General features: G+C 54.5%; 1 long non-coding RNA gene across 1 annotated transcript in view; it reads left to right on the top strand.

The window, feature by feature from the left end:
* LOC140597993 (uncharacterized) overlaps positions 1-25935 on the top strand; it is a 76520-nt gene that overhangs the window by 38783 nt on the left and 11802 nt on the right. The window contains exon 2 of the long non-coding RNA XR_012000115.1: positions 6663-6802. This is a non-coding gene — a long non-coding RNA (uncharacterized lncRNA). The remainder of the gene's footprint in view (positions 1-6662; positions 6803-25935) is intronic.

The following is a 25935-nucleotide window of genomic DNA, read 5'->3' as shown; positions in this document are numbered from 1 at the left end:
CTGGTGAGGGCAAGGCCCAGGCCTCTCCCACGGGTGCCCTGGTACATACGGAGATTGGCCAGCAGGCCTGAGCCTGACTGCTGACTCAGGGGCTGGGCCACTGCCTCTCCTGCTGCTGGACAGCCCTTCCAGCCCACCCACCAGTGAACACGCTGTCCGTTTGTTCAACTGAGCTATCCTCGAGATGAGGGTGGTACTGGGGCTGGTGTCCCATTGTTCAGATGAGCACACGGAGGCCTCTCCCCCTGCTCTGTACCTCCCTTTTTGTCCTCTCTGTCCCTGACAGCTTTGGACTGGAAACTAGAGCATGTGTCCTCCAGGGCCCAAAGCAGACATGTGTATGTCACTGTGAGTTACCAGGGGCCCTGGGGAATTGCCCAGGATGCTCCCAGAGCTGATGAAACCTCACTAGTGGCACCTTGACCTGAGCTGTCCACACGGGCTTGGCTGGCTTCTCTCCTCTAGACTCATAAGGCTGACATCAAGGAGTCCGAAGGGCTGGGCTTCTATCTAGGGGCTCCTGAGAAAATCTGCTTTCATGCTCATGCAGGTTTTTAGGCTGAATTCAGTTTTTGTTTTGTTTTGTTTCAAAGATTTTATTTATTCACTCATGAGAGAGACACACACACACACAGAGAGAGAGAGAGAGAGAGAGAGAGGCAGAGACACAGGCAGAGGGAGAAGCAGGCACCCTGCAGGGAGTCCAACATGAGACTCGATCCCAGAACTCCAGAATCACGCCCTGGGCTGAAGGCAGGCACTTAACTGCTGAGCCACCCAGGGATCCCCTGAATTCAGTTTTTGCAAGAATTCTTGCAACTGTATGACCGAGACCCCCATCTTCTTGCTGGCTATGGACTGGGGTCACTCTTAGCTCCTAGGGGTCACTCACGGGGGGCCCCCCTCCAACTCAGCCCCAGAGAAGTCCACTCCCTGTGCCAATCCCTCTTATGACTCAAATCGCCCTGACTTCTGCCTAGCAGCTGGAGCAAACTCAGCTTTTAAAGGGCTCATGTGAGGGATGCCTGGGTGGCTCAGCAGTTGGGCGTCTGCCTTTGGCCCAGGGCACGATCCTGGAGATCTGGGATGGAGTCCCATGTCGGGCTCCCTGCATGGAGCCTGCTTCTCCCGCTGCCTGTGTCTCTGTCTCTTTGTCTCTCTGTCTCTCTCTCTCTCTGTGTCTCTCATGAATAAATAAATAAAATCTTAAAAAAAAATAAAATAAAGGGCTCATGTGATTAGATTTGGCTACTCAGATCATCTCCCTTTTGCCATATGATGGAACATAATCATGGGCGTGATATTTCACTGTATCTGCAGGCTCTACCCTCCACTCAGGGGGGTGGACTATACAAGGGTTACTGGGGATCGTTCTTAGGATCCTGCCTACCACTCAGATGTGGACACCCATCCGTGTAATAGGGATAAGAGCGCATGGTTATTAAACATGCGCTAAGTTCCAGACACTTCTATATGAATACTATTACTTGATCCCTACAAGCACATGTGGCAGTTACTATCATTATTAGGATCCTCAGTTTACAGATGAAAAAAATGGAGGCTCATAAAGGACAAGTAACTTGCTCAGGGTGATCCAGCTAGAAAGAGGTGGGCACTAAACTTGAAGTCAGATCTGTCTGATTCTGAAGCCAGTGCCCTGGTGTGTCTTACACGCGTGGACAGGGAAGCATGCCCACACGTGCAGGGACACACACCTGTGCACGCATACCTGTGTGCATCAGTGCATTTGCGCACACTCAGAGGAGTCCACACATAGATAGATGCATAGACCCCCCCACGCCTGCCTGGTTCCCTGGGGCCCAGAGTTAATGAAGATGCACAGAGAGCCCACGCAGAGTGGCCATGAGCAGAGATGAAAGGCGGGGTGCCTAACCGCTCTCCGGGGATCCAGTTACCCATGGCTGTGGCTTCTCAACCGGGTGATTAATTGCTCGGCACTGCCTCGGCCCGGTCAGCTCCCAAGGCCTCCTGCCCTCTTATTAAAAACATCCCTTGATGTCATCCCGCCAGGGAGATCAATGATGGCCGAGGGGAGTGGGGGATGCCAGGGAATGGGGGTGTCAGTGGCCTCCCCCAGGGCCACCTGGCTCCCTTGCTGCTTGGCTCCCTGGGAGCTGGCTAGGGCTGATGTTCCCAAAGGGGCTCCCTGAGCTTCGGTCCTGCCTGGCTATGGGTCATGGTCAGTGTGACTGGACAGCTGGGCTGGTAACCAAGCTCAGAGGAGAGCAGAGAATTTGGGCCTGTGGTCTGGGGTTTGGGGAAGCTAAGGAGAGTCTGGAGTCCTCTTTCTTGCCCCAGCCCTCTTCTGGGCATTCTGGCCTGAGACCTCCTTGGGTTTGAACCTGGACTAGCTGTATGACACCGACTTCCCAGAGTCTTTGGGTCCTCCTGTGTGAAACGGGGGAAAGGACTTGCCGGTCATTTGCTTCTCAAAACTCCTTCTCCTCTGGGCTTGGGTGACCCGGGACACTCCCATTTCCCTCCTACTTCTCTGGCCATGCCTTCTGTCTTCTTTACTCACTTGTGGTCGGTATGGCAATGAGCTTGCACTCTGGAGCCAGAGCAGTGGGACTCAGAACCCAGACTCATCATTTACAGCCTAGTGACCTTGTCAGTTTGGTTTGACAATTCCAGTGTTGAGAGAGGATCATGGCAGTTTTCATGTTTATGAATTGAAATTGTTTTCCTTGGTGGTTGTTTTCATTTTGGGGGAATTTCACAAGTCGACCATGGGCTACAAAGAGATCAACCCACTGGAGCATTGAAAACTGGTGTCCTTCAAGCTTCCTGGATCCTCCTCTTTCTCCCAACTCTCTAAATATTTGCTAATTTTGTGTGCTGGTCCTGCACAGCTCCAGAGCTCCTTTATGGTGCCTAGAGACACATGCACAAACGTGCTCACTCACGAACAAGAACACCAGCACACATGGGCTCCTGTTAGATTGAGGACGCCCAGTATTTTATTTAGCAGTGTGCTATAAATGTTTAACAACAGGCTCTCTGGGTCAAGAAAGGCCTGCTTTGGCGTTTGCCCATTTCCATGGTATAAATTCTTATTTCCATGGTGTAAATTCTTCCCCAGTGTGAATTTCAAGCTACTAGTGTGAAGTTGCTAAATGTGGAGCTGGGAAGAGATGTGCAATCAGCTCTGGGATCAAGTCCCACTGGGCTCCAGGACCCCACACTATCTCCACTGATCTCATCACTGTCTCCCTACTGCCTGACGCAATGGCCAGCGCGGGGTTAGGGCTCAAGCAATGTGTGTCAAAATGCATTGTGTGCCTCCATGAGGGGCACCAGGTCTTGCTGACTCACCCCAGACCGGACCACTACCTCCCCCACATTGGTGCACACTCAGAGTCACACGTACCCTCGCCAGCTCACATTCACTGGCGCGCTCCAGTGCAAACACACTCTTGCACACACCTTGCTCACAACGACGTGTACACACAGAAGTCACACATAGACGTGAAGAATGTCACACACAGTTTGGCTCGTGTACATAGTTGTGTTTTTCCTACATACATTCTTTAATGGGTATGTACACACCCGTGCTCGCCCTTGACTGGCGCTCGTGCACATACACACACACACACACACACACACACACATCACACACATGTTTACATCCAGGTGTCTCAGTCCCTCATGTGTGTGTCCAGGTGCACACATACACTGATAACTTCTCTGAGTGAGCAGATGCCGGGGTGTGAATGCAGATGCCCTGCTCACAGAACAAGCACAGCTGAAACTCAGCCTTTCTCACCTTCGTGCATAGACACCGCGGCACACCCATGGCTCACTCGCCACCCTGCCCTCCCTCTGTCCCCCCACATCCCCTGCAGGCATCTCACCCACCCCGCCGTAAGCAGGGAAGCTGGCCAGGCTGGGTTGGTGGGTGTGGTGTTTGGGAGTTAGAGAGGAATTCCAGGCGGGCCCCTTGTGCTCCCCTGGCCAACGTTAAGTGCCTTCAGTCTGAAAAGAACCGTCCAGAGAGGCTTTTCCGGCTAGAGATTAATGTCACTGAAAAATGTGGGTCCCGAGCGATTAATGCAGCCTTCTTTGCCACACATTATGTGAGTGCACTAAAGCGAGAGGGGGCTCATTTTTGGCGTGTTTTTAACCTGCTTGGCTCGGAGTGAAAGAAGAAAAGAAGAAGAGCCTGGGGCCCGGGAACCTGTGGGTGGAGGGCCTCATGGGCAGTGAGAGCGAGCCCCACAGGCCAGGTAGGGTAAGACTGGGTCAACCATGTCTGGGGCCTGGTGGATCCCAGCTAAGTCACTGCAAGGCTTGGAGAAGAGGTCCTGATGGACCCCACTCGTGGACTTTGAGTTCCAGGTGGCATAGCTGTGGCGGTGTGCCAAGGCTCCTGGCGGCCTGGCATCGGCCGAGCAAGTCCATCTTCATAAGTGGTCTCCCAGCACAGTCGGAAGGACCTGGTGCAAACACTGGATTTGTGGTTGCAAACACTTGGGCACATGACTCCACCCCTTGGGGACTTACTTTCTCCATCTGCAGAATGGCAGTGACACAGTGTCTTCCTTACAGGGTTGTGATGAGGCTTAAATGAAATCAGGCACATAGTAAGCATTTGATAAAATCACGATGTCCTGAAGCAGTGGAGGCAGCAACATACATGTGGCTGTGTGAAGGAGTGTGTGCGTGCGCCTGTGTGCGTGTGTGTGCTTGTTTGTGTGTGTGTGTGTGTGTGTGAGAGAGAGAGAGAGAGAGAGAGAGAGATAGGGAGAGAGAGAGAGATGCTTTAAAGCAAATGAACCTGGGCTTGAGTCTCATTATGTGAGCTTGAGCAAAAGATTTGTCTCCCTGAGCTCTGTTTCTTTACCTGAAAGGTAAGGTCAGATAATATCCCAGTCTCAATCTCCAGGTTGTCATGAGGATAAAGGTGATCATATGTAGAAATATACATAGAAAGTCCCTGTATGGTGCCCAGCAGCACTCAGGGCCCCTAAAAAATGATAGCAATAGTCAGTAGCCAGAGTGTGGCCAGGATGAAGACTCTATTTACAGTAACTTCCTCCCTCCACTGATTGGCAGATGTACTTGGAGTCAACCGGTTGAAATTCACATTGTGTCTTGTCACTGCCAGTCTTGGAAGTTGGGTGACATAGGAAGATCAATAGGGTGAGGGGTACAGGAAGGGTGAAGGAGCCACCTTGCCCAAGGCATTGCAAGGGTGAGGGAAGAGTAGCCCATTATGATGCCCTGGAGCCTTGGAGGAGGGGGGGCTAGGGGAGACAGTGGGGGTAGGGCTGCTGCCAAGACATCATCCATGATGCTGAGCATTGAAGCAGGTGCTCCATGTCCTTCCCTCATCTGTCACCCCGAAACCCTGGAGGGTTGCTCTTATCTGCTGGGGAAACTGAAGAACAGAGCGAGTAAGCAACCTGCCTGAGGTCACACAGCCAGGAAATGGTCAAGCAACAGATTCTTTTGGATCACACGGCTCCCTGGCTGGGCGGGAATGACCAGGACTCAGAGCAATCAGGAACACACTGAAGAATGTGTTCCTCACATACTTAAAAGTGCAAAATGGATCATGTTATTTCTTGGCTTGAAACTCAGCAGCCGCCGCCACTGCTCCCAGGATAGAGCCCAAGCACCTGAACTGACACCCGTTGGCCTGGGCTGCACCACCCTTCTGGCCCCAGGTGGCACTACGATTGATGACTCTCACTGTCTAAATTCCAGCCACCAGGATTCTTCTCGGTGCCAGGCTCGCCTCCCTTGGCTTCACCCCTGCCCTCCAGAGCCTGGCATTGGGTGCTCCCCACCCCTCCTTGGCAAGACCAAGTGTCCAGGCTTAAGCTGGCATGACTAAGGGAGAGATTCTCACAGTATAAAGTAATAACTGAATTGTTTGCATCCGACTTCTCTGTCAATAGGTTAGCCCTGGGAGGATGATTCTGCTGAGCATCAGTGGCATCTGCAGGTGCCTGGTATGGTGTCAAGGAGAGGAACTGAGTAGAGGATGGCCAGGCTGGCACCTGGGCACGAGCAGAGTCCCAAGGGGAGCATGGGTCCCACGTACCTGGGGTCTCAGTCCCAGAACAGATGAGGGAACCAGGAGCACAATAATGGGTGGAGTCAGTGAGCATCCTAGTCTACACCCCTGCCCCTGGGGAGGGAGGAGAGATGATGAGGTTTCTGTAAGATTTGCCTGGCTTATTTGGAACCTTCTGAAAGCCTTTGGCTCAGTTTCACACCAAGAATTAGAAAACAAGTGGCACGAGGGAATGGAATTCAGAGGTATGGGCCTTCTCCAGAGGAACTCAATCCTCCAATGGCCCTGGAGTAGGCACTGCTGTTCTCTTTGTTTTTCGTGGGAGGAAGTTGGGGCTCAGAGAGGCTCTTGGCCAAGCCGACACCAGAACCCAGTTCTGGCTGTGTCTCTTGGGTGCTGACTGAGCAGGAGGAGGCGGGCAGGGAATGGGGAGGGGAGGGTGTTGGCTTCCTTTTCCTGGAAGGGGAAGGTTGGACTCAGTGCAGAAAGGAGCTGTCACTTGTTATGGTGACTTTTAGATATGCCCATAAGTTTTTTGGTATTTCTTCCTTAGAGAGGTGTTTAATTCTGCTTTCCTTGAGCGTGGGCATCACGGCCACCTCCTTGCCCTCTTCCACAGCACTCGCTTGCACTGGAGGAAGCCAGCTGCCATGCCGTGAGGATACTCAAGCCGTCGTGTGGGGACTGAGGCCCCCTGCCAACAGCCAGGGCAGCATGCCACTTTGGAAGCAGAGTTTCTGGCACTGGTTGAGCCTTCGGGTGAGTGCAGCCCCGCATGATGTCTAGATTGATACCTAGTAAAGGACACTCAGCCAGAATCACTCTGCTAAACTGTTTTTGAATTCCCGACCCATAGAAACTGTGAGATGATGGATGTTTACTGTTACTTCGAGCTGCTAAGTTGGGGGCTAATTCGTTATGCGGCAACAGGTAGCTAGTACACTTATACACTTATTTTGGTGGAAGCTGCTCCAACGCTCGTCAGCAGCAGATGACAGTGTTTTGGCACAATGGAATACTATACGGTAATGTGAAGGAGTGGGCCATCGCCACGGGCAACAAGGTGGGTGACTTTCACAGACACACTGAGTGACAGAAGCCTAGACCAAAGAGAACCCGTGCTGTGTGACCTTATTCAAACAAGGTACAAAAACAGGCAAAACTAATCTACAGTGAAAGAAGTCATGATAAAGGATACCGTTGGGCAGGGGTGGTGCAGTGACCCGGAGGGGATCTGAAGATTGGGTTTCTTGGGGCTGCTTCAATTTCTCCATCTGGGTGCTGCTTACATGGAGGAGTTTTTGAAATCTGACCAAGCTGTGCTTTTATGGCTTGTACATGTTTCTGTGCGTTAGACCCCAGTAAAAAGTTAAAAAAAGAAAAAATTCCACCAGTTTGGAATGGGACATGTGCAGGGTGCAGGGTGAACCAGACACATCCGGAATCACATCTAGCTGGAGGGTGTGTAATGAGGGGAGGCTGCAGGCTTGGAACCTCCCGGCAGGCCAGAGCAGGGAAGGCCACCATTTGGGATGTGGGGTTGGGGGTGTGTGGGAGTGGGGGGCTCTGTTGGGACCTCCCATTCCCCAGGGCTCTGGCCTCAGATCTAACCTCCACAGTCCCCCATGCTGATGGACAGGAAGGGACAAAGGCTCAGCCCCCAGTCGGGGTTGGGGTCAGCTGAGGGGGCTTCCCAGGGCACCAGTGAGGGCAGGGGGAGCCCTGCTTGGCTTTGTGCCTGAGGGATTTGCCATAATCCCAGGCCTTCCCTGCAGCCTGTCTAATCCCCACCCGTGGGGCTGAGCCTTTTCAAGATCTGACTTTGGCCTGAAAGGCTCCCAGAGGGGCCCACATTCCTGCCCATAGCCTCCCCGCTCCTAGGAGGGAACTCCTCAGGATCTCACCCCTCCCCAGATAGTGCTCCTCACCCTTGGAGGAGAAAAAAAGACTTGAGGGCATTAACAAGTTCAGGAAAAGTTAAAACGGCCACGTGAGAAGCCACAGTGATTGACCTGCTTCCTCGAAGGAAACATGGTCTCCACCCACTGAGTCCTGGGCCTTGATGTTCCATCAAAGAAATGGGTGAAGGGATGCTGGAGAGGATAGAGACCTGCCTGGGGGCCATGGCCTCCAAGGTCCCATGTGAGCTTTCTCTTTAACCTCATTACCCATTGATAGGCTCTAGCCACCTGGGCCTAAAACTCACCAAGTAGATCCCTGCCTCAGGGCCTTTGCACAGGCTTTCCCTTTGCTTGGAATGTTTCTCCCCTGATCCTTACATGGCTGTTCTTGCTTATTACTCAGGCCTCGGCTCACATGTCACCTCCCCCAAGAGAACTTCCTAGAGGCCCCATAGTCACATTGTCACATCACCCTGTGTCTTGGTCTCATTTGTTGCTTTTCCTTGTTCTATCTCCTCCCACTGGGATGTAGGACCCCTGAGAGCAGGGGCATCATCTTCTGTACTCCTGGAAATTCCTGTTTCCAGAAAAATGCCCAATGCACTATGGGTTCTCAGTAATATGTGCTGAGTGAGCGAATGGACATGAAAGGGTCGTTAATTAAGGAGGAGTGAAGGAGAAAACCTGGTGTGTGTGGGGTGATCCTGCTCAGTTTGAGTATCAGGTAATCTCCCCTAACGCTTAAATCACCTGCATGAAATCAGTAGTATTACCCCCTTCTTACAGACCAGGAGACCAGGGGGTAGAGGTTTGATAATTTGGCCACGGCCCTGCAGCTTTCAAGTGGTAGTCTACCCCAGCCGGTGGTGTTGGCTCCTGGGCCGGAGGATGAGCATGCAGGATGAGATCCTTGCTGGCCTTGGATTTCCCCGTTAGTCGCACGCTACCCTGAAATTCTTGGCGCCTGAAATTGCACTCTTAGATGTGCATTCCTTTGCTTAAGGTTGTCCTCTCAAGAATTCCTTTCTCATCACCTTTTCTCTTCGTAGTAAGAGAATTTTGCAAGAATGATTGTCAGAGGCAAAACACGGTGTTTTCTCTACAGAGGAGGAATGTCAGAGGCTCTAACCTGCCCATTTTATAAGAAGATCCTGAGGCCCAGAAAACAGGAATAATTTGCTCAAAGTCACCCAACAAGTGCTCCCCAAGCGCTTGGTGGTTGAACCAACACAAACGCATTATAGTCGACAGAGGGAACATGGCTCGCTGGCCGAGCCCCAGGTAGTACCGCCTTGACTGCCAGCATGGGCATGCCACTCCATGGTGTCCGAAAGCATGTTCATTTCCACGACTGCAGGTAGACACTTCTATTCTTTCTGTTTTATAAGGGGGAAGGTGAGGTCCAGAGAGGTGAAATATCTTGTCCAAGGTCACACAGCAAGTTTAAAAAGGCCGTGTTGGGATTTGGACGTAGCCCTAGTATAAACTCTGAGACTTCTGGAAATTAGGCAGAGAATTTGGCTTTTCCTGTGTTCTTCGCCAGCGGCCCCCGGGCTGGCCCATTGGGACACTAGCCCCAGGGCTGGTCCTGAGCTTGTTTGGCCAGGACGTGTGTGCACATACATGAAGGAAAAGGTGGTGGCCTCACCCTGCTGCTCTGGAGAAGGTTTCTGGCAGCTGCAACTCCTGATTTGTGTAGGGCGCAGGCTGCCCAAGGTGCATCTGGGTCCCCGCCTGCCTAACTGCCGCCTACCTCCTCTCCTTGTTCCAGGCAGGTGGGGACCGTGTGCTAGGGCTTGCCGGGGCATCCACATGCAGGTACGCTCCTCCCCGCTGGAATCTTCCTGTGGCGGGGAGTGGGGGGTAGGCACTGACTAATTCTATACAAATTGGCTAATATTCCAAAGAATGCCATTCTGTAAGAAAGTAAATATTTAAATACTCGAGGCAGGCCCTCTCCGCCCCCGCAGCCCGGCCCTGCCACCTGCCAAACACTGGCAGAGCCTCTGGGAGGCGTCTTGGGGCTGCACACCTGGTGGCCTCTCACAGAGCTCTGCATCCTCCTAGATTGGGCAGGGGGGCCTGCCCCCCTTGTGCCTCCTGAAGCAGGACCCCAGGGCACCATGCTGATGCCCCACTGGGTTGTCCACGAGGGCAGGGGAAGCTTGGTGGCCTAGGAATTAGGAAACCTAGTCTGAGTGCTTTGCTGTGTCCCCTTGAACACTATGCATCAGCTCTTCAGGCTGAAGTTTTCCCACGTGTAATAGAGGGTGTACAGGGGTCCGAGTAAGTTCATTCCCCGGGCTTGCTGGGCCCCATCTCAAACCCACTGAAGCAGAATCTGAGGGGGACAAGGCCCAGGACAATGTGTGTAACTAAGGCTCGTGGCGAGCACCAATGCAGCTGGTCCAGAGCCCTCTGGCTATTCCAGTGTCAGTGAGGGCTCTATTCACGGGCTTCTTTCAGCTCTGGCTGGGGGGAAGGATGCGTGTGCAAAGGGGGCAGCCTGAGCAAGGCCAGGGAGCCTGGTGAGCTTCTGGGAAGTTGGTGGGAGCATGGGTGGGGGATGGGGGTGCTGGTGGAAGGAGGGCGGAACAGGTAGGCCAATGGTGAAGGGCCTCACCCTGTCTTCATCTGAGCTTGTGACGCCTTCTTGGGGGCCTAGCTCAAGGCCTGAGAGGCTTTTTTCATCTCAGCCTCACTCTTGGGCCACCTGCTTCCTTTCCTGTCTGAACGCTAGAGCACCGATGGTCTCCCTCGGGTTTAGGGATACACTTTGCATTTCTTTATGCATCTCATAAGGGACGATGGCCTGCCTTCCCTTTGTTGAGCACTGTGTGTCAGGCCCTGCACTGGCTACTCCTCTTGTATGATCTTACTTTCTTTCCACAGGAGCCCCATGAGGTGGGTTGTGTTACTGCTACATGACAGAAAGGTAAACCGAGGCACAGAGAGGTTACGTAGCTTGCCCAGGAGCACTCAGTGAGGCCACTTGGCACCACGGCTCGATTCTGGGTCTTCCAACCCCATGGCCTGGGCTCAGACCCACCATCTCCATGGTCTTTGATGAGTCCCCTCCAGGGAGGAATTGTGGTGGCTCTTCCCTCTGGGCCCTCAGCACCCAGTACATGTGTCATGTGGTATAAACCCTGCCCAGTGCCAACCATTATGGGTCTGCAGTGAATATTAGATAATCATCCTCATTTACAGATGAGGAAACTGAGGCACAGAAAATCACTTGGCTCATCCAAAGTCCTAGAACAGGCAAGTGGCAGAGATGGTTGTTCCATTGGGTCTCCCAAAAGTAGACCCTGAGTCATGAATTTGATGAAAACAGTTTGCCTGGGAGGTGACTTCCAGAAGTATAGGTAGGCCAATCTGGAAGTGAGAGAGGAAGGGAAAGAAGCTGACAAAGGGCATGTCAAAAAGCAGGTGGGTGCTGTGGGCAGATGGGGCCGGGTCCCCCTGGGGACCTGTGGGAGAGTGTGGCACGTGCCTTGGATCTCCAAGGAGCAAGTGGGGGAGGCACTGGGGTACTTGTCCTGATTCCCATCTATGTGGCTGAAGGCTGTTCCAGGTCCTCTGGACCCAGCAAGTTCCTGTGGCTGGAGACGCAGCATCACAGGTGTTGAGAAACTCACAGGACGGTGAATTCCTGAAGGGCGCAGGTTGGGTGCTAGCAGCCTCTGCTGGAGAAGTGTTCAAAACTGGCTTTTCAGAACCTAAATCTATCTGATCATCTATCTGTCCATGTGTCTGTGCATCTCTATCATCCATCTGTCCGTCCATCTGTCTGTCATTCATGCATCATCCCCTGAGTCCTCTTGGGTGCTGTGCACCATCCTAGGCCCTAGGGGTCCAGAGATGCCTGCATTCCAAAGTCCCTCCCTCTCTGCAAAGGGGCTGTGTTTCTGGTGGCTGCTCTGATGTGACCAGGTATAGTGGGAGCAGCACCCTGTGGCCACCAGCACCCTGCTTTCCCATTCTGGGCTCATGGCCCTCCAGCCCCATGGAGGCTCCCAGAGGTAGCCTGTGCCTCTGTCTTTCCTGGAAGCCCGTGGGAGGAACCACAGCCCCCAATCACAGATTGGCTGCTGACAACCCTAGGGCGCCTTCTCTCCTGTCCTGATGCTAGTGGGGGCTCTGTGCCTGGCTCTCCCGCCAGGCCAGCTCATGGGGACAGGGGCCTGGTTTAGGCTGAGGACACCCACTGGGTCTTTGCTGGGCAGACTTGAGGAACTGAGCAGGGCTATGGGTGCTACTGGCACCAGGTTCCCTCTCTGTTATCTCAGTGCCTGCAGAAGCCACTTGCTTAGACAAAGTTTGCCCCGGGCTCATATCCTGGTCCTTCAATATTATCATCATCGTCATCATTGCCTGGGTGGAGGTGGGCTGAATGACTCTTTCCCTCCCAAGCGGCTGCAGTTCGAGAGCCCATGCCACATGAACGCGATGGAGGGTCCAGGAAGCACAAGTAGCCCCCAAAGGCCACAGCTGTCACCTGGCAGATAGAGCACAAGTTTGGAGTAGGACAGACCTGGGTTCTGGTCTCTGCTTTGCTCTTTCCCTGCTGTGTGACCCTGGGTGAGTTACCTTACCTTTCTGAGCTGCTCAGTTTCCTTATCAGTGGATACGGAGGAATAAGCACCTGTCCTGCCGGGAGGATAGAACAAAAGTCGGAGATGGGACAAGATGTGCAAAGGGCCATGTGCCTTGTGCCTGGTTCATAGATGCTCTCTGAATAAGTGGAGAGGAATAAAAAGACTCAGATTATGTGTATGTATTTCGAGGCATGGAGGCGCTGATTATTAGCCGGTGGTGTTTAACCAGGACGGTGGCCTCTTCCCTGCCTGGAGAGACTCGTATGAGCCCGGCCTGGTGGCTTTCAGATTTGGGGGCACAGATTTCTTTCTCCAAGGGAAGCAGTACGTTGGATTTCAATACAAAGAGCTGCTAACCATGGACTTGGTCCCATAAGAGCTGAGTGGGTGTTTTATCTCTTAGACCACCCCCTTGCCCTTTGCTGGCAACCCCTAAGGCATTTGTGAGGACCCCCAAAGCCCCCAGGAAGCACAGCTGAGAGCTCCTGGGGTCCCAGTCCTTAGAAGGAAGTATGGAATGGAAAGGAGAGACAGCTTGGAGGACATTAGAAGGGGCTCCCCAGGCCTGACTCTGAATGTGGGAGCCAGTGAATGTTTTATGCACGGAGGGCTGGGGCCTGGTGGCCATGGTCATTCCTGCTCACTGCCGTCCTTTCCTCCCCCTCTCCTGGGCTGTCTTTACTCAGCCAGCTTCCTGCTGTCCCCCAGGGGCTAGGGGCACTTGTGGGTCATCTCTGGGTTTTGTAATGATGACATGGAAACTGCCAGGTTGTGTTGGGGAGTGACGCATTGCTCAGTTCTGAGTCCCTTTCAGGAAGAACGTCCCTTCACCCCCCTCTGGCTCTTTCTCCAACTACAGCTCCCTGGAGCTCCCCCCGCCACCCCGTCAAAAGTTCCTATCACAACACCCACAGCCAAGGCCCAGAGAAGGAATGAGACCTGGCCAAGGGTGCACAGCCCCTTGATGCCGTGGCTGGGTGTGGGGGCAAATGGCTAGGTCTGCGTTGGCAAAGGGAGGCCTGGCTGCTGGGTTGGAGACCCAAATAGACTTGGTCCCAAGTCTTGAGGATCTTTGGGGCAGGGGTCTAATAATGTGGGCACCAGGGAGCACATCTGGGGAGGGTACATTCCACATCACTGAGTCCTGCTGTCTGCCGGGTCCTATGCTCAGGGTTGAGGACTCAGAAATGGGACATTTCTATTGTGGGGGAGCCAGTGGGGGGCGGGCTCCAGAGCCTGGGTCAGGGCCAGACTCCCAGCTGCCTCCCTGCTGGGCCGCGGGACTCTGGGAGCATCACGTGAGCTCTGTGCCTCTGTGTTCTCTCCTATCTGGGGCAGTTGTTGGGGGAGGACCTCCTAGTGTTCCCCAGAGGCCGTGGACCTGGGTGAGGTCCCCAGCATGGGGCCGTGCCCAGGTAAGCTGTCTAGAGGGGCTGGCTGGCGTGGTTGTTAGTGTGGCTATGATCATCATCTGCCATGGGCTGGACACTTTGTCATCTGAGTGTTCCCCCACGACTCTGAGAGGTGGGTTACAGAGAGGGAAGCTGAGGCTGGGAGGTACCACGTTCCAGGTCACATATCCAGGAGGTGACTGGGCAGGGTCTGACTATGTCTGCCGCACCTGGCTGGCTACCCGGTGCCACCTCCCACCTCAGCAGAGACGGAGGAGGGCAGATCTACCCTTGCTGGGCTGCCCAGGGCCCACTGGGTGCGCCTCTCCCCTCAGGCCCGGCCAGGGTTCCCAGCCCCCATGATGGATGGGTCTGGGGATGTTTTCTTCCAGGGCCGCTGCCAAGGCCAAGGCCCTGCCAGGGTTCCCCCCTCCCCAGGCTTTTGTCCCCCTCCCCCATCACTTTCCCCAGGGGGCCATGCTGTGACTGACTGCCTGGGCCTGCCTGCCCCTCCTTCCTCATAGCTCACATTCCTCCAGAAGCTTCTCCCCCAGGCTGGCGGGCGGGTCAGCACCTCCCTGTGCACAGCCCTCCCCTCCCGCTCTGCTGTCAGGTCTTGGCGGTGGGTCCCAGGGCTCCCCTGGCTTCTCAGTCTCATCCAGGATCTGCAGGGCTCTCCTGATCCATCCCGGGAGCCTCCTGCAGCTTCTTGGGCCCAGCACTTAGCCCAGAAGAATGGAGGCCCAATGCTTGAGTCAAAGGCGTGAGAGGAAAACGCAAACGGGCAAGTGGAACGTTCTTCCAACCATGCCGGGAAGGCATCTGCCTCTTTGGTCAGTGTGGAAGGTCCGTCCCCACCTAGGATGCTCACTATTCAATGGACAGACCTTGCCAAGCCTTAGTTGCCTCATCTGAAAAATGGGTTCACAAACGCCTACCTCACAGGGTCATGAGATTCTATGAACCTTACCTTGTGTCTTCACAGAGAACCGTATCCTTGAGGAAACGGTGGGAGCTTGCCAAGAGGACGGGAAAGCCGGAAAGGCATTCCCAGCAGAGGGAAGGGCTCATGGCAGAGGCAGAACGGTGGGACACAGTACGAAGAGCAAAAATCCGTGATGGGCTGGAGGTGGCTTGCATTGGCTCGCTTGAGCTGCTGGTTAAACGTGCAGGTATTTGCACACTGGTGGTTAGGCATAGCCATCACTAAAAATTGAATTATATACACTTACAATTAAACAAATTGCATTACCAAGAAAAAGTAAACTTCAAAGCTGATTACTTGCTAGTTGTCTAATGGTTACCTGTCCTCTGAAGTCGATTTGCTTCTATCTGTGGGGTAGAAACATGGTGTAATGGAACGTGCCTTCCCTTCCCCCAGCCTCGCGTTCAGAGGGGCACTCAGCTTGCAGAGTGTCTATGCCGTGGACGTGGGCCCGGGGTGCAAAGCACAGCCACAGCCTGTTGGTGGTGGTTCACCAGGTCACACCACTGGATGATATTCAGCGACAGCTTCCGTGAGCCCGGTAGCCGGGTGGCATCAGGCTCTGCGGGCATCGTGCCCTCTCAGCGTCATCCTGGAAGGTCGGCCCTGTTAGCACCCAGGGAGTTAGGTCATCTGCTCCGTCTAGAACAAGCAGCAGAGCAGGAGGGTTCCGGTGAGGGGGGTCCAGTGAGGGTTGGCTGGGGATGTTCCAGGTCCTGACCCTTTCCTTGTCCCCCTCTCCCCAAAATGGAGGCTGGACTTGACATTTGAAGAGATGGAGGCAGAAGGAGCCTTAGGAGTCCCTCTGACTCAGCTCTGCCTCCAGCCTCCCAGCTGGGAGATGAGGGGCCCAGGAAGCCCGAGAGCATGGGGACGGCTGTGCCTGGCCCTCCCTGTGGGACTGCCTTCGGGGTGTCACCTGCTTGCCTGCCATGACCCTGGTCGGCTCTTAGCCTCCCTGGCTCAGATGGTGCCAGTCTGGGCTCCGGCGCTGGCCCGGGAGGGAGCCACTCTGAGGAGTGCCTGCCAGGCTGCATTTCGCAACCATCCTGGGCTGCAGCTTGGCTGGTTTGTAAATACATGTGTTTTTGGCACCTTCTCCCCATTAGGCAGTGTAATTGCCCAGCACCATTCAAGGCTGACAAGTCCTTAATGGGGCTCAGCCCATGTGGTGCCCAGCCCAGGGGCTCCCACAATGGGGCCAGTGGCTCCCTCCCTGAGGTTCTTGGATGGGAGTGGGGAACCCAGGGGCCTCTGACCCTTAGGGAGCCCCCATTGTGTACAGGAGACTCCACTCTGAGAGGTGGTGTAGGGTAGTGGGCTGTGAGTTCACTCAGCTGTGTGGCCTGGACTGGTGATGGTACCTCCCTGAGCTTCGGGTTCCTCATCGCGGCACCGTAGCAGCTCTTTCTGTTGTTTTGGGGAGGATGGAATGAGGCACCATCTGCAAAAAGTTCAGGAAGGATTATGCATGTACCTAGAGAGCATTCCCATTCCCATTTTGCAGATGAGGAAACTGAGGCACAGAGGAGGGGAACCACAGCCTGAGGTCCTGTGGCCCCTTGGCCAGGGCTTTTTCTATGCCAGGTCGCAGACACCCTCTTCACAGCTGTGGGGCTGAAAACTGTTTTGGAGGAGGAACAGGGGGACATTTTCATTATTTGCATTCACCCAGCATCTAACAAGCCGCATCTCCAAGCTCTTTGAATGGCTTCCAGTCCACGTGGAAGCCAGCACAGATCAGGGGCTCAGAGAGGTTACACAGCGGGGAAGGGCTAGTCTATAGGTGAAGGGTAGGACACACCGAAACCAGGGCTCGACAGACCCAGATTGTGGCTTTGCTGAGGGATTTGGGCAGGTGACATCGTTTCTCTGGGCCTCTCTGTTTCCCTTGGAGCTGACCATGTGCCAGGCAAAGAGTGAAATGAGGGTCCACCAGAGGGAATGGTGGGATAGAGCAGGAGGGATTTGGGGGCCTGGGTGGGTCAGGGTGTGTGTCCCTTTCTTTTTATAGATAGTTTTTATCTATCTATCTATCATCTATCTATCTATCTATCATCTATCTATCATCTATCTATTTATTTGAGAGAGAGTGAGCGTGCATGAGTAGGGGGCGGGGCAGAGGGAGAAGCAGGCTCCCCACTGAACAGGGAGCCCAACGTGGGTCTTGATCGCAGGATCCCAAGATCATGACCTGAGCCTAAGGCAAATGCTTAACCTACTGAGCACCCCCGGGCGCCACAGGGTGCATGTCCCTTGACCCCGCCAGGCCCACAGACACTATCACCCATGCAGTGGTGTAGCCCAAGCTCAGCTGCGTGTAGCTCTGGACAGGCCTTTCTGCACACAGCTGTACATGCCTGCAGTCACATGGCTGCCTGAGTGCCCGTGCACATACACACATGCTGCCGGTGAGTAGGTGTGCCCCAGTTCCATGCGGACCCCTGCGCGCGCGCACACACACACACACACACATGCTCATATGAATGATCACGTGTATACCTGGGCGTACACACAGCCTTCCCTGACCCCAGCAACATATACCACCAGGTGACAGTTGATTTGGCCCCTCCTTCACCCCCTCCTTCACTCCCTTGTTCCCCAAAAGATTTCCAGGGAAATGAAGTAAGAGAGAAAGGAGACATCAGAGAGGGTTCAGAAAGAGAAGAGGCTTCTGGGATGTCTTTGTATTTAAAGCAAGGGTTCAATTTAGTCTTCGAGTTCCCTAGTGGCCAAGGTAAAAAGGGATAAGTGGGCTTTTTATCCTACTTCCGTGGAAGGATTGCCACCAGGACCGAGTAAGATCTTGCACGTGGAAGCACTTTGCAGATCAGTGTCTAGTCTCATGGCTGGGACCCAACCTCAGGCCTTAGCTCCATGTGCAGGCCTGAAGGCCTCCCCAGCAATTCCTCGCTCTGTGATGGATGCACAGGTGGTGCCAGGCCTTCGTTCAAGCTCTTCCCTCCGCCAGAACACCTGGCTCCCTGCCACTCAGGAGTGTTGCCTCCTCCTAGGCCATGCCAGGCTGGGGCTGGGCCCTCCTCTAGGCTCCTGCGATTCCATCACATACCCCACTGGATTAGAACCTCCATTTATGTGTACCTTCCCTTGCCAGACCCCTTGAGGGCAGGGGTGGGGGCCCTGTTTTTGGCATCCCTAATTCCTGGCACAGAGTTAGTGCCCAGGAGGGGTTTGCTGAATGAATACATGCTGGTAATGAGCCCAGAGCCTGTCCTGTGATCTCCACCTGTCCCTGTTGGGGCAGAGTGCCTGGGGTTCTGGGCGTCGTGTCCCCAGGAGCCCTGGCTCTGCAGGGCCTGCCCTTGTCTTCCCTGGAGGGTAGGTCCTGACCCCAGACATCTCCTACTTCCCTGAGCTGTCTAGGCAGGGAGAGAGCTGGAGCCTCGAACTTTCTGGGGCTTTGACTGTAGGTGGGTGGCCAGGGCCAGATTAGGGCAGGAGATGGCTGCTGACTGGCCCCTCTGTTCAGTCATTTGTCTGTTCATTCATTTGGTTGCTGGATTTTTTTTTTTTTTTGGATTATTTTTTTTAAAAGATTTTATTTATTCATGTGAGACACAAGGAGAGAGGCAAAAACTTAGGCAGAGGGAGAAGCAGGCTCCCCACTTAACAGGGAGCCCAGTGCTGGACTCGATCCCGAACCCCGGGATCATGCCCTGAGCCAAAGGCAGATGCCCAACCACTAAGCCACCCAGGTGCCTCTGGTTGCTGAATTCTTTACCTGCTTTCGCTATTTACTCTTGTCCTTGTCTCAAGCACCCTCGTAAAGAAGGAGTTGTTTTATCTCCATTGTACAGATGTGTAAGCCGAGACCCAAAGGGCAAGTGCTTTCCCAGTTTGTAAGAGGTGGTTGATGGGCCTGGAGGGATGTGTCTGACCTGGTGGGCCTGGAGGGATGTGTCTGACCTCTGAGTGCTCACAGCCTGAGGGGTAGTCAAGAGGAAGGGGAAAACCACTGGGCAGGCCCTGCGGGGTGATGGCAATTAGAGGAGGCGACACTAGTGAGTATGAGGGTCCCAAGGCATCTTTGAGAGCACACCTCACTCCACACTCACTGGTCCCTGGCCCGCTGGCACCCCGGGTGCTCAGAGTACCCAATCTCCTAGGCACACCACAGCCTCACCCCTTCACACGTGCTCACTCTTGGGATCCTGCACTCACGCCTTAGACCCCGGCAGGTGCATACTTCTGATCCCTCCCCCCTTTCCTCAAGGCCCTGCCACCCCAGATCCACTCCCACCCTCAAGCTGGCACACCTGTCCTCACCCACGTGTCCACACACACCACTGGTGCCCTCCCCTTGAGGAGACACTCTCGAGATATAGGGCCCATGTCTCCTCCCGAGTCACACACCCAGGACCCCCTCACTGGTGGCCACCACCCGGAGGGCCCTGGGCAACTCGGGCACCAGGCTGGTTCCCCTCAGGTGGGGCAGGGGTTTCCAGCTGCTTGGGCTTTGCCCAGGTTGCGGACACGGCCCTGGCCCGGGGTGCGGGGCTGGGTAGCAGCTGTGTGGCCGAGCCAGGATGCTTGTGCCAGGATGCTTGCACCTGGGCTGACCTTCCTGGGGCTGGTGCCAGCCTAGGGAGGGCAGTTCTTGCCCGACGGGGGACCCCAGCCTCACACCCCTGGAGTGCTGGGGAAGCCCGAGGGCGGGCACGGTGGGCAGGCATGGGCCAGACCCGTCTCTGTAATTGCAAATTCCAGTTTCCCATGTGATCTTGGCTGGCATGTCCTGAACCTCAGCTTACCTCTTTGTAAAATGAGTATGATGACAACGCTCCCTGTGTGGTGGTGGGAGAACGAAATAAGACTCTGTGAAATCCAGGGCTTAGCTTTCCTGCTGAGCCGGCACCCCGTTTCTCTTCTCCCTCAGCTGGAGGCTGACTCCCTCCCCTGCCCTCATCTGTTCTTTTTAAAAAACAATTCTATTGAGCTATAATTCACGTACTGATAATTTTTTTTAAAGCACACAATTTTTAAAAAATTTATTTATTTATTTATTTATTTATTTATTTATTTATTTATTTGAGAGAGAGAGAGCACAAGCAGGAGGGGGAGCGAGAGAGCATCCCAAGCAGACTTCCCACTGGGCAGGGAGCCCTATGCAGGGCTTGATCCCAGGACCCTGGGGTCACGACCTGAGCTGAAATCAAGAGGCGGACGCTTCACCGACTGAGCCACCCAGGCGCTCAATTTAATGGCTTTCACTATCTTCAGAGATAGTGCCACCATCGCCACAGTCACTTTTAGGACATTCTCATCACCGCCACAAGGAACCTCGTCTCCTCCACCCCCTTCACCCCCGGCGCCTTGCTCCGGCCCTGAGCAACTACTAATTTACATTCTATCTCTATAGATGTGCCTATTCTGGACGTTTTGTGTAAGTGGAATCATATAATACGTGCTCTTACGTGGCTGGCATCTTTCACTGAGCTTAGTGTTTTCCAGATTCATCCATGTTGTAGTCCGCCTCAGTGCCTCCTTCTTATGGGTACCATATGGATGTACCGCGTTTTGTTTACCCTCTCACCTGCTGATGGCCGTGTGGGTGGTTTCCAGGTTTTGGCTACCGTGAAGAGCACTGTTATGAATACTGAGCCCTTACTTTCCACTTGATTATGCCTGACTTGATCGTTTTAGCCTCTGACCTCTGAACCAAGTCAGGAGGCAGGAAGGCCAGTCATGGAGGACAGTTAGATAAGCAGGGACTCTGTATGTCAATGGGATTCTGGAGGCTGGGGGGGAAGGGGTAGCTAGCCGAGGGGGTGGGACCTCCTCATTTGTTCCCACTCGCATCCACACCTCCCTTCCCTGTTCTCTCTCCTCCTATCCATTTGACAGTGACAGTCAGGGGCAACATGATGCCAGGAACTTTGCACACTGAGTAGCAATGGATCCTAAAACAAACAAGTAAAACCAAACAGTGAAGTGGATGCTATATGCACACCCAGTTTGCAGATGGGGAAGCTGAGGTTTAGGGAGTTGAAGTGACTTCCCCAAGTCATGCAAATGCTGGGGCAGAATTTGAACACAGGTCCTTGGAGAATGGGACATGATTCCCTCCTTCCTGCGTTTCCTTCCTTCTTGGGTCTCAGTTCTGCCCCAGTGCCGTGTTTCAGTTCAATTCGATTCAATTTGATTCTATTCGATTTGATTCAATTCAGTTCCATTCCATTCCATTCCATTCCATTCCATTCCATTCCATTCCATTCCATTCCATTTCTCTGTGTCCAGGCGTGTGCCAGGCAGAGCTAAGGAGAGGGTAAGGGCAGGACCTTGGTGAGACTTATTATGTGCCAACCCTGGCTTGGGCCCCAGGATCCAGATCTGAACATGACACCATCCCTGGAGGCTGGAAGTCAAGCTGGGGGAGGGGAGCAGACCAAGGTGGGGTTGGCACAGAAGGCCTGGTGACAGAGAGAGGGATGGATGGGACCCTGACCCTACTGGGGCTAGGGAGTAGAGGCAAGCTTCCTGGGGTGGCAGTACTTCAGCTCGGTCTGGACAGCTCCTGGGGAAGGTATTCCTGGCAGAGGGAACAGCATGGCAGAGCCATGGAAAAGAGAGGAAAAAAAGAACAGAGTGGCTTGGCCTCCTGGAGTGGTTCTGTGGGTGGAGCCCAAGGCTGATGCGAGGGTGATATTTAGAAATGGAGGGGCCGGACCCTGAAGTCCTGGCCTGCTCAGTAAAGAAGTGTAGACCTTGTATGGGCTGTGGAGAAACACTGAGGCATCTAGAAGGGAGAGTAACACGCATTTGAGAAGCTGCTCTGGGGTGGAAATGGGGAGAGCTGAGGCAGGGATGGGGTGAGCAGTGGGGGTTCCTGGCAGGGGTGCAGTAGGTCAAGGTGGCTGTGGCAGGAGCAGGTGCTGACCTGGACCTGGTGTGAGGACAGACGTGGGTCGAGGTTTGGAAAAAATCCAGGGGGTGAACCCACAGGGTTGGACATATAGGAGCCCAGAATCCTGGGGCTGGGGAAGATCCCAGGGTTTGCGGACCGATGTTAGCCAGGGAGCCCTCTGTTCAGGTGAGCTCTTCCACAGAAACCCGGTGTCTCATGCAACCACGTGGGTGGATCTGCAGACACGGCTGAGCACAGGAGGCAGGTGGGTGGGTGCCAGCTTGGAGGATCGATGGGAACCTTCTACGGGGTTGAAAATGTTCCAGTCTTCATTGTGGTGGTTACCTGGCTACAGAGACTTTTCAAGACTCCTCAAACTGTCTAAGACCTGTGTGTTTTCCCGGGTGGAAATCATAGTTTATGAAGAGCAGAGAGAACTTATGAAGAGCTGGAGACTGGGGTGGTCAAGGGTGGGAGTGGACTCTGCACCCTCGGGCCACCTGTCGCACACCTCTCATGGCAGCCCAGGAGGGCCCAGCTCTGCTAGAAAGGCCTGAGCCTTCAGCCCCGGGGCCCTTCACCATGGCTCCCAGGGTGCTCCCCACACCACCCCCCAGCAGCACCCACCTGCTCTGCTCAGGCTGCTGCCTGCAGGAGGAACCCCAGGCCATCCCTCTTGCAAATCCTGAATTAATGAATCCCAGGAATCTGCTGCCTGTGAACAGCCACTTCTTTGGGGTTTTGGTGAGAACGACAGGGATTAGGGCCCCGCAGGCGGGGCACCTCCTCCGGGGGGCTCGGTTTTCACCCCAGGAGAAATCTGAACTGCCCCCCCTGCCCCCACTCTCGCATCCCCTTTGCATCAATCCCTTGTTCGTACAAGAGGCATTATCTATCTAATCCCTACCCGCCCTGGCTGGCTCCCCCTTGGGTGGGGGCAGGCGTAGGTGGGGCCCATGCGGTCCCCCCCTCCTGGCTGCTTTTGGCCCTGGGTGCCCAGAGGTGTCCCCTCCTCACTCCTTCCGGCCAAGGGGGCTGGACCATGGGGAGAGGTGGGACTGGCAGGCTGTGGATGGGCTCTGAGTACCAGGCCCAGCCAGCAGCTCCCTGAGCACACATGTGCACACACGTCTTGGGGTTCGGGGAGTGGGCTGGCATGAATAAATCGGGCAGGTGACTGGTATCTCTGTCCCTGCCCCCCTGCCCATACTTAGTTCTGAAGGGGCGGCAGTACCAAGGGCTGGCGAGATGACACCAGCTCGGACCGATGCACTGCTGACAAACACTTGTAGAACCCCTGCAGGGGCTGGGGTCAGACAGGCCTGACTCTGGTTCCAGACTCCCCCACCCACTGCTCTGTGACCTTGGGCAGTTTCCTTCTCTATAAATTGAGAATAATGAGAGTGTTTTCCCCCAAAGGGGTGGAGGTGGGGGACATAAATGCAAAATAGAGCTCTTGGAGTCAATGCAAATAAACGGTGGTGGTTTAGTTTATTAATTAATCGTGCGGGACGCAGCTGCCTCTCTACATGCCTACTGATGCCCCCACCTCAGGCAGACACCTGTTTGGATGTGTTCACCTGGCTCGGCCGAGGTGCACCAGCCTAGGGAGATCCCTTAACATTGTACCATGAGGGAGGGAGCCTGTTCCCTTGGTCACTTGAAGACTATGGTGTCTCCTTGCTGGCTGTGACCGCCTGTGTGTGGGGTCCCTGACAGCCTAGGGAGGATAGGAGAGTTGAGAGTAGGTGTTAGGTGTGGCAGGATGTGAGGCAGGCGGGGGTCAGGGGGAGGGAGGAGGGGGTCGGTACCCACACAGCCTCAGCCAGTGGCACACTTTTGCCACAGGCTCTTCCCAGCTGTGTCCCCAGGGATGTTGGGAGAGGACCCCTTGGGATGAAACCAAAGGGCCAGGTGGCTCTGATCTCCCTGTCTGTGGCCACTCGGTGGCCAGAGTGGCTGGGTGGGCAGATCTGGGGAAAAGATGCTGAGCTGGGCCTTGCAAGGACTCCTTAGCTTCTGGGAGTTCAGAAGAGATGACCCAGGGTGGTCTTCACTGAAAGCTCCTGGTCCGCCCTCCACTCTTGCTAGTGTGGGGAGGCCTGCCTGCAGCTCTGGAAGCCCCTGGAAGTACTCGTATCCTTCTGCAAGAGTCCTGACTCCAGCCACAGGAAGAGGGCTAGAAGCTCTCCTCCTCTCTAACCCTCTTCTTCAGCCAGAGACCTGATGATACCAATGCTTGGAGCCCGGCTCTCTGGCTTCTGTGCTCAGGACAAGCCAGCCACTAGGGGTTTGGTCCTAGGGCTTCCTCCTCCTTGCTTGTGACCTTAGCATCCTGTCCCTTGGGGTGGGGGTTGCCACTCAATTGCTGAAGTCCCCTTCGGCTTGGCTGTGTGAGAAGGGCTCCATGATTTGAGCTCTTCTTTATCCATCTGGGTCCCCTGCTCTGGAGCATGGAGCCCAGGAGAGAGGATACTCGCTGGGCAGATACTGAGCAGAGAGTCAGGAGGCCTCTTTGGGGCCTCAGTTTCTTACCTGTGGAAAGAGGAGGCTGGGCCCTCTCAGCAGGGGAGCTAGGCCCATCAGGGGTCGGGTGCAGGAAGGGAGGGGAGGGAGGAGGGTGGCTGGGCGGGGCAGGGCAGGAGTGGCCCTCACCCGGGGGGCTCACAAAAGAGCCATGTGTCCTCCATGGGCAGTGCTGGGCCGGCCGGGCGGCTGCTCTAGGGCTGGGGATTTGGCTTCGGAGCGAGGCTTTATTATGTTTCCTTTTTAATTACGATGGTCTTGGCTCCTACAAGAGCAGCTTTTGTTGGGGCAGCTTAGGGGAGGGAGGGCGGCAGGGCTGGCCAGTCTGGGGCTGGAGGGGCTCCATAGGGAGGGGCAGTGTTCAGAACCCCCTCTCGGTTCCCTGGGAAGGGGGGTGCGGGGCATCAGGGAGAGAGGACAGCTCTGGTTTGGTGTTGGAGGCCAGCGAGAGAAGCTGAGTTTGAGCCCCATTTGGACATCGACATTGCGGGTACCTGACAGCCCCACCCCATAGATGGCCCCTGGGAATCTCAAATTCTATCTCAACCCCCCTAAACTGCCTCACATTCTGGGTTCTCCATCTCAGCGAATTCATTCTTTCAACAAATATTTATTGACCACCTATCATGTGCTGGATCCCACTCTAGGTGCGTGGGGTACACCAGGGAGCAAACAGACCTACATGTCCTGTCCTTGGGGCGCTGACCCACTAGTGCTTTTCTATTCATGCGTTTGCCCCCCCAGCCTCCAGGGAGGGAAGATTTTGCTGTGAGCCTGCCCAGTACTCAGGACAAAGCTGGACACACAGAAGGCTCTTAGGAAAAGTTTCCTTACTGAAGAGGGAAAGAACCATCTGGAAGGCAGGTGGAGCTGGGGGTGCTTGGGTCCAGAGAAAGGTGTGGAAGGAGACTCACGGGCTGCTAACACCGGGAATGGGGAAGAGATGGCTAACTTGCCTTCCTGCATCTGGTATGACGCTGGGCCACTTGTCCCAAAATGCATCTGTTATTTTGTGTTTTGAACAAGCAGATAAGAAAATCTTCAAATCAAAAAGAGGTTAAATAAGCAAATACGGTAACAACAACAAAACCCCCCAGCATGAGTTTTTTAAAAATTGCATTCTTCAGGGGTGTCTGTGTGGCTCAGCTGGTTGCATGTCTGCCTTGGTCTCAGGTCATCATCCCAGGGTCATTGGGGGGAATCTCTGCTCAGCGGGGAGCCTCCTTTTCCCTCTCCCTCTGCCTGCTGCTCCCCCTGCTTGTGGTTTCTCTCTCTGTCAAATAATTTTTTTTTGTCAAATAAATTTTAAAAAAATCTAAAAAAAAAATTGCATTCATCTTTTTTTCTCCCTAAAAACTAAAGCATGTAAATTTTGGACTCCGACTTCTGCTGTTTCCCAGATGTGTGACCTCGGGCAAGTCACTTTGCTTCCCTGAGTCTGAATTTCCCCATCTGGTCGCAGGGGGGAATGACTGTGAATTTGGGGGTGTTGATACTGCATTCAAGCCCCTGGAGTAGGGGTGAGGCTCGTGGAGGGTAGGAGCTCTTCACTACGGGACCGTCCCAGCTCCCACCCACCACAGACACCTGTACCCCTGAAGCTCTGGGGTCCCAGCCCTGTAA

Source organism: Vulpes vulpes, chromosome 2, assembly GCF_048418805.1.
Source record: "Vulpes vulpes isolate BD-2025 chromosome 2, VulVul3, whole genome shotgun sequence".
In the NCBI taxonomy this organism is placed as follows: domain Eukaryota; kingdom Metazoa; phylum Chordata; class Mammalia; order Carnivora; family Canidae; genus Vulpes; species Vulpes vulpes.
The sequence above is the reverse complement of the archived record's forward strand: the minus strand, read 5'-3'. Positions and strand labels throughout refer to the sequence as shown.